The sequence below is a fragment of the Aulonocara sp. 'chitande type north' Nkhata Bay genome, linkage group LG14 (genome assembly GCF_057382095.1).
Source record: "Aulonocara sp. 'chitande type north' Nkhata Bay isolate Kocher_YH1m ecotype deep benthic linkage group LG14, A_spYH_male_GT1.1, whole genome shotgun sequence".
In the NCBI taxonomy this organism is placed as follows: domain Eukaryota; kingdom Metazoa; phylum Chordata; class Actinopteri; order Cichliformes; family Cichlidae; genus Aulonocara; species Aulonocara sp. 'chitande type north' Nkhata Bay.
The window spans coordinates 14,430,779-14,445,057 of NC_141357.1; the positions used below are offsets into that span (position 1 = coordinate 14,430,779).

A 14,279-nucleotide genomic window follows, 5' to 3' on the forward strand; every position below is an offset into this window, starting at 1 on the left:
GGTGCACACTATCACGGATACTAGTTACCTTATCAGGGCTGTAATCATTAATTTCCTCCAACACTGATAATATATTTTGATATCTGCCAGATATATATTGTGTATATTTGACTTTCTCTAATAAGTTCAAGTTATTGACTTACCTGAGCAATATGAAAGAGCAGTTTGTTATTAAAGACGGGATTTTTCTCAAATAGAGTAAACATGAAAAAAGCAGGAATAGTTGTTCGTCTATGCGTATATGTTCTCATAAATTATCAGCACAGGTTCAAAAATGGAAAAAGAAAACAAAAAGTCGCAGGAATTATATCACTGGTTTACACAGAGCATTCATTTCTGCCAGATTTTCTAAATTGATCAGCTCATAAGCTTAAAGAATGAGTAATTCTTGGTTTTGTCTTTGTCTATCATTTTACTATGTTACTCCAGTCATTCTTAGTTGACCTTTATGTTGCAGAAATACATTGTACAGAAATAAAAGTCAATTTCTCTTCAAAATAAAGTATATATTGTGACTGTGCAGGTCTAGGATATGATAAAGCTCAAAATCAACATGTTGTATTGGATTTTTAAGTATGGGACCAACAGCATATGCTTTAAATGTTTTCTCTCACACACGTCATGTGTTTACACATGCAGATTTTTTTTTTTACTTCACATGATCACATTCCCAATTTCTCTGTATTTTTGTCTGTAATGATTAGAACAGAACACATTTTTTTTTATTTGTTTGCTTTGCAGAACAAATAAATAAACATATAATGAAAAGCTGCATTCAGAGCACAGCAAGCATTACAGTGATGCAGAGTGATGCCTAATAATCTCTGACTTCCAAATGCAGCTGCACTTACTGCTACAGTATGTATATTATTCCATATTAATGAAGGTCAGATGAAAAAAATAATGCTGCTCACTGTCGATATTCATGCTGCACCACACATTCACCAACAATAAAGCTGGGAAATAACAGCAGACAAAATAAGGAAATTGTGTCTTTGACCACCAGACTGTTTAATAATGCATCCTGTCAATAGTAAGTCATATACATGCACTGATTCTTTATTTATGTGAGGAAGAATAATGTCAAAGAGAGTTAGCAGTGTTTATATACACACACACACACACACACACACACACACACACACACACACACACACACACACACACACTCGAGGGTGAAAAACAACTTTTTTGTATGAAAGTTAATCAAATAGAATATAGCAAGTGTTTATTTATTGTATTAATACCCCTGCCAGTGGAGAAGCAGTGTACATTTGCAGGTAAACATACTTTAAGTGTAAGTATCTAGGCAGCAAAAGGACACATGTTGGGTTATTCAATTCAGCTGAAAGACCCCAGAGACAAAGGCAGGTTTGCAAATTTTATTATCTGCAGCAAGGAACTCGAACACAAGAGCTTTGAGGCAGGCAAGTATTACTGTTGTAAGAGTGTCTTTTCAGGGACTGGGCAGCATTTCACCAGAGGACTGCCAGAGTGGAGAGGACAGGTTAGTAAAGAACTAATGTGATTTGCCGCTGTTATACAATTTGAGAGCAGATTTGTGTTCTTACTTGAATCTCTTCATGTAGCTGCTGATGGGGGAGACACGCAAGGATTTCCAGAGGGTGAGATTGGTGAAGAGTGGACTTGCAAGTAAGTAAAAGATTTCTTTGTTTGCAGGGTCCAACCAGGAATCAAGCCAGAAGAATAACTAGGAGATAGGCTGAGAGAACAGTCAGGGAACTGCAAAAGAGTGATGAGATCATAGTAACTGAGCCTGATTACTCCCACACAGGCGTCAACAATCTGGAGGAGAATGGAGGTTCCAGCCGGTCCTTAAATCCAGAGAAGTAATGAGTAGAGAGGAACAGGTGTACCCACTGGACCCATGAGGCAGGAGCAGCCTCACCCACTGTAAACCAGAGCCAGAGCCTCTCCCAAATGCCAACTGAAAAAAAGATAAAAAGTGAAAGAGACAGAGACAGAAAGATAAAAAAACAAGCGCAAGAGGGAGAGAGAAGCAACATCTGCCAGGACCATGACATGCTGACACGTTTTTTGATGAGGAAAAGCTAAATCACATCAGCAGTCTCTCTAGCCATGACTTTATTTTCAATTCCTCCTAATGCAAAATAACCGTCTTACAGTTCCTGTCGTCAACTCTGGTTGATGTAAACACTACTAGTATACAAACACATAGATGTAAACACAAATACCAGTTTAAACTGCAGCTGCAAAAGTCAGTAAGCTTAATCAGCATTTTGTTAGCTTGTCTGGCAAGCCACTGGCTGTAACAGACATTTATTGATATTTTTAAAAATTTCTTCAGTGCAGCGTAATAAAAAAAAAGAACTCGCACAGCAGTGACATGAACTGTTTGTCCACCCTCCAACTCTGAGTTTTTAGCTGACAGTCAAAAGCCCTCTCACTCTCTTTTCATGCTTTCTGCCTTTTATTGTGAAAATGCCAACTAGACTCAGGAGGTAGAGGTTGATGGGTCGAGTGACCCCAGTGGAAATGGCAGTTTCACAGATGCCAATGTGTTGTGGCAGGTTTAAAAATATGCATATTAGCATGCATGCGTGCCTGTCCACAGCATGTTTAGGGTTGCTTTGCCCCATTTTTGTTGTACCTATATAACTTCATATACAAATTTTAAAATCAGGTGCCAACATGAGCATTCATCTGTGCTTGGACTTTGTGTGTGGTCCAAACCCCCTGTTATTTTGCCAGATGCTACCTCCTCTTTATCCAATATGTTTCCTCCTTGGTGTCTTTTTTGTCACTCAGCTGCTACTTGTCATTTTTGTCTTTATATATATATGAAGACATTTATGAAAGCGATATATATATATATATAGGCAACCGTTCTACCCACTGAACATGATTGACATATAGTATGGTTATTTTCCGGGTTTGTTTTATTTGTGATGCTCCCTGCACATTGTGTAATGTAAAGGATGGATGGGTGTGTGCTATAATCAATCAATCCATGAACCATGGTTTATATTGCAAACCCTCCTGTTTCTGTGTGTTTTCATGTCAGAGCTCAGTGTTGCATATCCCGATGTTAGTAATTTAATTATACCCTGTGCACAGTTCATTCAGCAAATATTTAATTCAGCAGCAAGTATATAGAAGCTGAAAGATTCATTTATGCAGGTCACAGCAAGTATATGTCATCTTTCTTCCGTTTCTTCAAATTAACATTTAATTCCTAAATGTTGGTTCTAGTCTGTATAAAGTAATTATAATTTTGTCACACTTATATCTATAAAATGTAGACTTCTCAGCTTGTAAAATATGGGCACATATGCACACAGACACACCTCCGTTACAGACTTTGGTCAGAACAGCAATTATTGTCTCACCATACCATTTCATAGTTGTAATGATTATGTAGTACCAACTGTTCTCTAGCCCACACGGACTGAATCTTTGTTGCTATCAGACACAAAATGGCTACTCTCATATGGAGGTCAACTGATATGAGGGTAAGCATTCAGGCACAAAATGACCACTGTTGAAATGTGGATAAGTAGGCTGACCTTAGATAAATTTGCTCCCGGGCACTAGCTTTCTTAGAATATTTATCTGAGGATTGTGGAGGACACAAAACCTTGGTACAAAAACTCAGAGGCACCCAGCATAAGTGAAAACATTCAAATACCCATCCTACTAAATGTGTATAGGATGTATTACAACTGCTATTGTTATTCTGCCTGGCTCAGTTGGTATTTTTCAGTCATCCGTGGCAGCAATAGTTGGGGTTGGTACCCCACTGAGGACAACCTCAGTTCTCCAACCTGAATGACAAAATAAGCTGTCATTTCCTTCCAAAATGACCCATATGACCCATAATAACCAGTGCTGTCAAGTTTATTGTGTCCTCACCTGGGGAGTTAAATTGTAACCTTACTAAACAAGTGTCAACAGCTGCAGTTTGACTCAGGGGGATTGCAAATAAGTGCACTGATATACACTGGCAGGGAATTTATCCCCAGAACTAACTTGATCTGAGTCTGCATTTTTGTGCTGGCACACTTTTCCTGAAGTACTTCTTAGATTATGGTCCTGGAAGTCCACTTTTACTGAAATGACCTGAAATATGATGTCTTATTAGATGCCAAACCACTGCGGAATAAAGTTCACGTTACAAATATAACACAAGTGGTAGTTATATTTGATTGACCAACACAGCATGTTGGCAGATTACAGTGAATTTTGCAATGCACTGCTGCATGACAGACCAGATTCTACACAGCCAATGTGTTGGCTAATGAGAGGGCTGTGTCATGCAGTGCTGTTGTGTGAATCTAGCAAAAAACTGTTTTATTTATTTGGGTGTCAAAATAGTTTTTCTTGCCCTGGTGACAACAGTAGCTGGAGACATGTTTTTAGTTGGGTTGAGTCAGTGCTTCGAAGATTTCAGATTTTACTTTGAAAGTTGGGCGCTTGTTCAGTCAGTATTGCTACAGCTACTTTTCTTTTGGTTCACTGATGAAAGGCGGAAGGATACTCAACATGGTTTTGTGAAAGTATGGGAATGTTTTGGTAAGTGACCATGCAGACAGGTGATAAAATTATAATAGTCGGCCATTAATTGTCAGGATATGCTGAAGTTTAAGGGTAAAAGCTAAAATGCTGTGCACCAGTTTTACTGCCAAAGGAAATACAAGCCTGGTTCCTGCAAAGATAAGACTGTGTCTGTCTTTGGTTCGCCTTCATTACTACATAGTGAACCTAAACAGTAAAGGTTACTAATGAGCTAATGAGCAAGGCTAAGGAAGATTATGCAGAATTATGAAGTGTTGAAGAATTTTAGAAAGGTTACTGTAAATGCAAACTCTGTGAAGAAGTAGTAGATTATGATTCAACAACAACAAATAACAAATATTGAAAATTACTGAAAATGTGTAAGTTGAACAAAAAGTTTTTGAGAATTGTACGAATCTCAGCTGATTTTTTAAAATTATTATTTTATTATTTTTTAGCCTTTATCGAGAGAGGACAGTGTAGAAAGGAGAGTGAGAGAGAACAACAGGGGGAAGACATGCAGTAAAAAGCCTCAGGGCTGACTCAAACCCAGAACTTGTAATACAATATCCTACTCAATCCAGTACACTATACCATCACATTAGTGAAACTAACTTTCACATATATCAGCCCACATGCACTAAAGCGAGCCATGCTGTGTAGAGTTTGCATGTTCTCCCCATGTATGCATGGATTGTCTCCAGCTACTCCAGCTTCTTAACCCAGTCCAAATACATGCATGGGGTTAGATTAATAGCTGATTTTAAATTGGGTGTGAATTTGAGCATGAACCATTGTCACTTTGTGTTAGCACAATGATAGACTGGTAACCTGTCCAGGGTGGCCTGTGACTGATGGGATAGGTTCCAGCCCCCCTGCGACCTTGAGTTAGATAAGTGGATGAAGATGGTTGGATGAAAACGTGATATATGTGGTGTATACTACTGTATTGTGATCCACTGTGGAATTCCTACACCAGTTTATGAATTTGTTTCCCCCATGGTCATTAAAGTTGTTACATAAAGTGTAGAAATGAATCCTTGCTTTTTGAAATTTTTTTTAGATCTTACACTGATAATCTGTTAAACCTGTTTTACAACCTTTCATTCAGTTTCATCACTTAGTGAATGAGTCTTTCTGTATTCTCTCTTTTTGTTGGTTGGTTGATTGTTTGGCTGGTTTGCAGGAATGGAAAATAACTGGCATACATGTTGACGAAATGTGAGATAGATAGCATTTAATTTAATCTTCATCCGTTTTCTTCCGGTTAATTTTATCGATGCAATAAAATATCAGTTTCATCTAATTCCTAAGTTATCACTTGCGTCCAAATTAACCATTAAGCCTTATAAGTAAATATTTCATTTTTAGGCACGTGTATCGCCTTTGTTTGCAACATGATCAGATAAACTAACTGTGAAAAGAAGCAGACTTATTGATGTGAAAGAGTAATAAAGACTCTAAATGCCAATCATAGCTACAGATTACATCAACATCTGTTGTCTTTGGTCTGCTCTATAGTTGCACTCAATATAAGAAAAAACCTTCTGTTGCAACACTCTGAATGACCACTTCGTGTCATGTTCATAATCCAGTGAATTAGATTTAGCAAAAAGTATGTAAGATCAACCGGATAAAAGAGAAATATAAAATTAGAGTTTGGCTCAATAAATCAATTAAACAATAATAATAATAAATTGATCACTGATAAATCACAAATTGAATTTATAAATGTTACATGTTTTGTGTCACGTGTCCACAACAGGACCTCACTGTCACTCATGTGTATAGGAAAATAACGTGTACAATATCATCAATCCCATGTGCATTTTTTTCCCCGTTACTTTCAAGAAAAACAAAAGGAAGCACGTCTCTGACTTTCAATCAAATCAACTTTTAATGAAACTGTAAAGTTCAAAAGAAACAAGGGATTTTTTTTAAAGAGCAACTACATATCCATATCGTCTCGGAGCCGACTTAAACTCTATGCATGACTGCTCTTCTAAAATCTCAGAGGAGATATGGGTGAATGGGAACAAGTCTGGCTGACAGAATGGCGCAGTGTAAAGGAAAAGTGAAGTGTGTGTGTGTGTGACAGGGTAATGTAATTTGCTTTTGTTTAACCCTGAGCTGTAGGGTCTCTTGTTTTAATAGAGTAGTAGATTAGTTTTGCAAACTCACATAATTAGGTAAGTGATAAAGCATACTCTGGTATTTCTGTTCTGCCATTATAGTGCTGTCTCCCTCTCTCTGTCTTTCTCTCTCTCCCTCTCTCTGGCAGAAACACACAGATATTCATACTCTCGAAACACGTATATATTATATATATTCAGGAGATTATGGGAATAAATATATATTGTTCTTGCTTTGAGCCAAAATATCATCCTTTATCTCCCCCAGTATCCCATGATAAAGGCTGGGTGTTGTTTCTTGCTCATTAGTTTTCTTTGCTTCTTCCTGTACGTCCTTCTGCTCCATTCCTACATCAGTAAACAGTCTGGGCATAAATCCATCGTCCACAATGTCTACCGTTCACAGGCAGACAAATTCACATCTGCTTTTTTTAAAAGGAAATTGCAATTCTGAGAACATGCAAGTCTATCACACTTAAATTAAATACACATGCTATGCCTTGCATTAAATTCATTGAGGAGTAATGAGATTTGCCAAGTAATCAAATAAATGCTTATGTTGCAAATTTACCATAAGAAATGCACTCAAACAGACACAAATATGCTGTATGAGAGCGTTTAAGCATTTTATTCTACATTATTCATAGTACTGAAAAAGGTAATCACTTTAGAGAGAAAAGAAAATAAAAGAAAATGAAAGAGAGAGAGAAACAGAGATAACATTGCTATGGTTATTGCTGGTATTGCCCACAAGCACCATCTGCTAGAACACAGGGTCACAGCACACCTCCGCTTAGGTAGGCTCCCAAGGTGAAGTGTTTGTGTGTGTTCCCTTATATATTCACCTTGTGCATGTTTGGGCATCAGGGTTTACTTTACAAATCACTATGAAATTCATAAATATTGAGTTATTTAGTGCAGTGTTTCTCCATAATAAACAAAAATTAGCCAATGTAACTCTTCTAAAAAGAAGACAGGTTAAGGTAAGGTTAATTTCCCTAAATAGACCCAGATAGACATTAGTTTGATAACAATCAGGGATAACTTCAGAACTTACATTTACCAGTACCACAGAAGAAATTTCACTTGAATTTGTTTCAGATACCAGTATGGCAAGGTCATTTGCTAGTGTCATTGGCCATGTCATTTCCAGGCTTGCAATGTTGTCTGAAGTCCAACATAGTATTGGTAGTTATGTGGCTGCATCCATGTACGGAGAACGGGTACCGAGTAGGAACAGTTATGAGTAGCACAAACGGTTAATACCATAAGAGGCAGACAGTGAGAAAAGAAGAAAAAACAAAAGAACACAGTTTTGTCTTGTTAATACATAACTGACCTCTTTTCTTCCTGTTTGTGGCTCCATGCAGAACGAGGGTAGAGGGAAAATAACGGAAGAGAAGCAATGTATGATTAAAAATGGAAGATTTTTTTTTTTTTTTTTTAAAAACAGTGAAAAAAAGAACTGAGTGTGAAAAAGGGAGACCAACCAGGCTGGCAATCAGATAAAATGATGCAGGCTGCAAAATGACCGGTTTCAGATATATTCATAGTTCATCCAGTATATGGCATGCTTTCCAAGTTAAGTATAAACACAGCTGCAGAGATACGTATGTGTGCGCTTGTGTCTACATTTTTATGTGTCTGCGTGTCGCGTCGATGTGACAAGGTAAGCTGGGACATGAGAGACATGAGAGTCAGCAAGCTCAGCGGGGGTGTGTCAAGACATCCCTACTCAAAAATCAAATCTGTGTTTTAAAGGCATCAAGTACAAATGAGTTTGATGGAGGGGTCACAGCTGCATGAGCACATATGCATTCCTATACATGCCAGCACACAAAAACTGCACATTGATACAAACACACACATAGAGCTCATCTGCTGAAAGCTCGTGCAGCTGCACTCCAGACAGCAGTTTGCTGGAGAACAAGATCGGAGAAAACTTTATCTTATGTAAGTTGTCTGTGTTACTACACATTCATGGGCACACAAACCCTTGAGCTGAACTTGAAAATCATAAAATGCACTTGAAATGCTGTCAGTGTTAACAAATATCATAAAAAAGTTGGCTTTGGAAATTTGGCTTCAGAAAATCCCTAATCCATACTCTGCTGGCATTCTTTTCAAGTCATTTTAGAAGAGATATGCACCAGTGTGCCATGCCAACACATAGAAACGCAAGGACTTGGGGAAAAAAGCAACAACAAAGGAAAACAACCAATCCTATTTCTCACCTCATTTCTCACTATAATGCACCATGAAGATAACCTTGCAAGTTGCAAGCAATTGATGTTCATGTGAATAAGAGTGCCGTTCAAAGAGCAATTAATTTTCTCATGAGAAAATGGTTCTTAATTAGACTAGCAGTGTGTAGGCTTGGGTTATATAAAATTAACTTCACAAATATATTTCACTTTGCTAAAATAAAGTACTTTTAGCTAAACTATTGCTGAAGTATACTAAAGTAGGCCAGTGTTTCTTAGTCTACTTCTTGTCTCTTTTAGCCTCTAACTAGCTGTCTACCCATTTCTTATAAGGCTGTTATGTAGTTTTTCACTCTGGTTTCATTTCTTTCTCAGTTTGCTGAAGTAGCTAAAAAAAAGCACTTAAAGTTTTCACTGAGTGAAAATAGCCACTTATTGACAATTTCATCCAGCTAGCTGCTGCCTCGTGTCTTTCACATCCTTTTTAACAAATCCATGTTATTTTATTTCTGCTTCTCCTTAATACATAGCCCCCAGTTGTCACTTTTAATTTTGTCTTTTATCCTACTTTTGTCTTTTTCTTTTCTTTCACCGTCCGCATTGAACAGGAAACATGACTGTCCAGTGTTTCCAGAATTTCTTTCACGGTATTACAAGAGCGGCGTACCCTGACTTCAGTGTTAAATCCAGCTGAAAAAGAAGCGTAATCATATCAGTGCTGAGCAGCAAAGTGGGTTATTTGACAGCAGAAAGAGAGACTGAAAGGGACAAGAGCCAGCCTCATTGCTGCTACAGGGAAAAGCTAATTCTGCTCTTTCAAAGGGCATGAAAAGAACGACACAGGAGAAGAGAAGAGAGTCGGTGAACAGATCTGTTCAATTCCATCTTACAGTCTACACCGGACATGTGCAAGAGGGATTAACCAGGATAATAAAGGGTTGTAATGGTGGAAATTTTAGAGAATCAAAGCATGGGGCTGAGTGTGCCACAGAGGACAAATAGACTGAAAGGACAGGGAAGACAGACGGTTAAGAGTTTGACTATCCAGCTCGATCTTCTCTGCAACTCTTATTAAAAAGCTTGAGTAGGAAAGATTCTGGAGAGTAGAGCCCATTCTTCATTTTGCTGCAGTCTCAACTGAACGGCCTTCAGTACAACTGTGCCTCTAAGCCCTGATCCTTTGGTGAATAGACTGAATTTACAACAGCAGACATAATTAATACCCAGTTGAACTGACAGGAAAAAAATATTCTTGAAAGAAAAATAATAAAGGTAAGTAGAACGACATGAAGGATATAAGGTTGAAAAGTTGCATTCCAGTATGTTCTGCTGAGTTGCACACAGTCAGTGCAGTCTATTGATGGAAGGAGGAACGCTAACTAGCTCCATATCATCACTTTTTTAAATTTGAGGTCAGATACCTAGAGTTTGGGAAAATTGAGAAAAAAAAGTTGAACTACTGATTAGTGAGTCATATGTATAATTGAAAAAAAAAAACATGAGAATCCCAGTTCTAATTAATAGCATTAGCTGAAAATGTAAATAGATAGAACTAATCAATGGACAGAAAAATTGTTTAAAACAGCCTTGCATTGCGAATTTGGGAGCACAGATTGTTTATAAAAAATGGATGTTGCCTCAGGGCCTTGGAAGTAAAGCCAATGTGAAAAGTGTTGAATTGTATAAAACCCTATGAGAAAATTACTCTACTATTCAATTGATCTATGGCCCAGGTAACTTTTTGCTGATAAGTTTCAATTTTTTGTTTACTAGTTTGAACACAACTTGATCCTTTGTTCACTTATAAATTATCCCAATTGGAGTAAATTAGATAACAAAGCAGGAAATGATTATGACTGACAACCTTTTGGCATCCTGTTGTAACAGTAAAACAGGTGACACTCCAGACCTGTCACACACAAACACTGTGTCAACAGATTTTTAAAAAATTAATATGCACCTTTTTTTCTGTTTTACTGTAGTAAGAAACACTACAAGAAGATATTTGACACCGTCAAAATTATTTTTTAATCACTTTTAACCTTTGTTTTAACAACATTTCACCAAATTTACCTGTAAAGTAAGCACTCCTTAGATAATATATATCGTGTAATTGGATTCAGCGCTGTTAAATTTTCTGCCCCAACAGAACCCCTGAGCTGGGAAGAACTTGATGGGAAAGGCTGGAAGGGTTTCAGGGTTTGATATAATAAATCTACCACAAATTATCATTAGGGCTGGAAGGTTTTGCTTCAACACATGTTTTATTTACAAACACAGATGATGTAAATGAGCACATCTGCCAATGAATTAATTTGACTGACTGCAGACTGCCAATTAAGTCCTGATGGTGGACTATGTAAAACATTGCACATGTCTGGAAAGCCAAAGACTTCTTGGGATATATATATTTTTTTACTTGTTTTGTGGTTCTGTGTAGCTAAACTGTAAAGAGCATGTTTAATTCTTGCTCTCTGTGGTTTTAGTGTCATAACACTACAGAGGTTTCTTAAATTTCAGTGCCTGAACTCTAACTCTTGCCTTCTCTGTCTTTTTGTCTGATATAATGAAACAGTTATGTATACACAAACAGCTCCCCCCCACCCCCCACTAAAATCTCTTGGATTTCTGTCAGATAGTGTTGGCAACCCTAACTCCACCACACTAACAATGTCTGCTATGAATAGAAATAATTGCCATGCCTACAACAGTGCCACAAATTCTACACCTGCTTCTCCCACACCTTAAATCACAGATGCAATTACCTGTGCTACGGTGGTCGGTCAGCAAAGATATATCACTTTTAGCAGCCATGCATGCAAGTTTTGGTTTTCTTCTTCTATTTTTCACACAGGCACATCTAAAGCTAAAATGTTATGCATCTTTTGTTGGTTGTCTGTCATTTTTGGGTAATGTTTAACTTCACTATTAGGCTGCTATTTAATCAGATTTTATCATTTTATAGCTAGGCCTGAATCTACAGCAAAAAGAGATCAATAGATTTTTTTTTCATCTTCAAAGCAGGCAGGAGAATCTTTACAATGGTGTATCATCAACTTTTCAAAATATGACTATATGAAACTTGCATCATTTCATACTCATTACTGTTGAAAGAAGATATGAGAAGATGGATAGACTAAATTGTACAGGACACAAAGAAGATGTGATTTTTAACTATATTAGAAGTGACTTCAGAATAAATCTGAAACAAAAGGGGGAACTAATGCTATTTCTCAAAGAAGTCAACAGCGGGATGGATATTTCAGTAGTAATTATTTTACACATCTTTGCAGCTGATTCAGACACACAGAACAGAACACCATTACTGCACAAAATCTTTCACAAACCTGGGACAGAAGTTAATGACTTGCTTCTGGAAGAAGAGAGGGTTGGGTCTTTTCCTGAGACGGAGACATAAAGTGAGGAATGAGAATTATTAGGAAGGACATATTGAGCGAAACTGAAATGGCAGCAAGAAGGTGAAGCAGGGACACGAAAAAAGAAGAGGAACAGTGATAAACACATGAATTGTGGGAAAGAGACAGGAGAGACGGTCAAAGAGAATGATTATATATAGATGCAGTGAAGGGGCAGACAGGTTGGCAAAGGAAAAGACAAGAAAAGGAGACACAGTGAATGAGCGGTATGCCTTCTCCATGACAGAAACAAATATGTGGTGAAGAAAGCAGATGAACAGCAGACATCAAAAAGCTAGTTATGCAGGTGAAGATCTCTACTAATCATTAGAGTGCAGTCACTCTCACACACACAAAACAGCATCTCTATAACAAGCCCTGTATATACAAATCATTAGCATGTGTAAAATGGAAGAGAACGGGCGTTTAGGACAGAGAGAAAATACAGACGTGCATGTCAGGTCAGCTGTTTCATCATGCTCAGTGTTTAGTTTGAAAGCAAAAGAAACTAAAACTAAAACATTTGTTTTTATTACAGACAAAAGGACTGTACAGTAGCAGTCCCAATCTCACATGCTAGAACTTACTATTATTTATTTTTCATTTTGTTTTGTAGGCTTATATTTTCTTTGAATGTTGAACATTTAACTCGTAAAAAAATGACAAGGCTAATGCAGTGCTTATGTTATACTTTTGTGAGCTATTTGCAATGTTGTCCTTTCTGTTCTATTAGGTTCTCTGTTAAGCTCACGTGGAAGGTGACCCCTAGTGTTACCAGTCAGTTTTCAGAGAACCATTTTGAGGACGCTCCTCATTTGGTTAAATCAAATAAATGAATAGATGAATAAATAGGGTGTCATGGTCCTGAGTCTGAGGACTCAGTGTTTTGTGTTCCTTATGCTTTTGTTCATTCAGAGTGTGTATTCTGTTGTGATTTTGCCATTTGTTAGGTTTCTGTTCTTTGCCTGCCTGCTTCCACTTCTCTGTGTTCCCTCTGTCTGTCCATGGTGTTATTGTGTCTGCTCATGAGTCTGCCTGTCAAGTTCAGTGTCCGGTCTGGTTCTCTGTGTCTGTTAGTTTCCTGTTTTATTCTGAAAGTTCATGTCTCATGTCAGTGTGTTCAGTTTTACCTCTCCCCTGTCTCGTTAGCCTTATTGCTCCCAGCTGTGTCTCCCTCCTGTGGCCCATTCCCTGATTACTCCCCGTGTATTTAAGCCCTGTGTTTTCCTGTGCTCTCTGTTGCGTCGTCTGTTTAACTCCATGTCAGTCTGCATTATTCTGTTACCTGGTAGTCATTCTGCGTCTCTCTGCCATCTCTCTTTGTGCATTTCGCTCCTCCTCCCGTGAGTGTCTGGTTTAAGTTTTGTTCTTTAGTTTTCCCAGTTTAGGTTTGTTTACTCCCCGCTCTGCTCTTCCTGTTTTGTCACTTTATCACCTCTGCAAATAAATTTTCACTCGCACCCCAGTCAGTGCCTGCATCTTGGATCCTTTTCTCAATTCACCACACGACTGCTGTGCAGCCGTGACAGTACGACGCGACCACAAGATGGATCCAGCGGTCTTGGCCGGGGAGAGCGACCTCACACGTGCCCTACGCCTGGTGGACTGGGTAACCCACACCTCCAATGCACGAGCGAAAGTTGTGGGGATAAATGCCGTTGAGGCAATCCTGGCCGGAAATCCCTATCTCCACCAGGTCCGGGGATTTACAGACTTAATCGCTGAGCTGCATAAAGCCCAGGAAGCGGTGCAAGCTCGGGAAGTAGCCAATTGTGCCCAGCAACAATGGACTACGACCGCCACAAAGCATCAGTCTCAGATTCACCCACCAGAGGTTTCACGGCCCGACCCCCAAGAGGTTTTTCCCTGCCTGTCGGAGCCGTCAGCGGTGGGGAGGAAACATTCGCGCCACCGACGCTTCACCCCACAGCCGGATTCAGGGACTCCTGTGCGACCAGCTGTGGTGAGTTTTAAGGACGCTGGTGCTTCTG

At 38.5% G+C, this 14,279-nt stretch overlaps 1 protein-coding gene and 1 long non-coding RNA gene across 5 annotated transcripts in view; one reads left to right on the plus strand and one right to left on the minus strand.

Moving 5' to 3' along the window:
- The first annotated feature begins 567 nt into the window (after nt 1–567).
- Nucleotides 568–4,807, plus strand: LOC147314282 (uncharacterized). Its single transcript, XR_015124632.1, has 3 exons — nt 568–1,507; nt 1,590–1,653; nt 1,796–4,807. It is a non-coding gene; the product is annotated as an uncharacterized LOC147314282 (long non-coding RNA).
- LOC147314283 (uncharacterized) overlaps nt 912–14,279 on the minus strand; it is an 89,567-nt gene continuing 76,199 nt past the window's right edge. For 2 of the 4 annotated variants that reach the window (XR_015124629.1, XR_015124628.1), the window contains 2 exons: nt 12,220–12,273; nt 912–1,948 (listed from right to left, as the gene is read on the minus strand). The gene's annotated coding sequence lies outside the window, so the exon portion shown is untranslated. Of the gene's footprint in view, nt 1,949–8,007; nt 11,414–12,219; nt 12,274–14,279 lie in introns of those variants that run through there. The other 2 variants (XR_015124631.1, XR_015124630.1) reach the window with 2 other exon arrangements.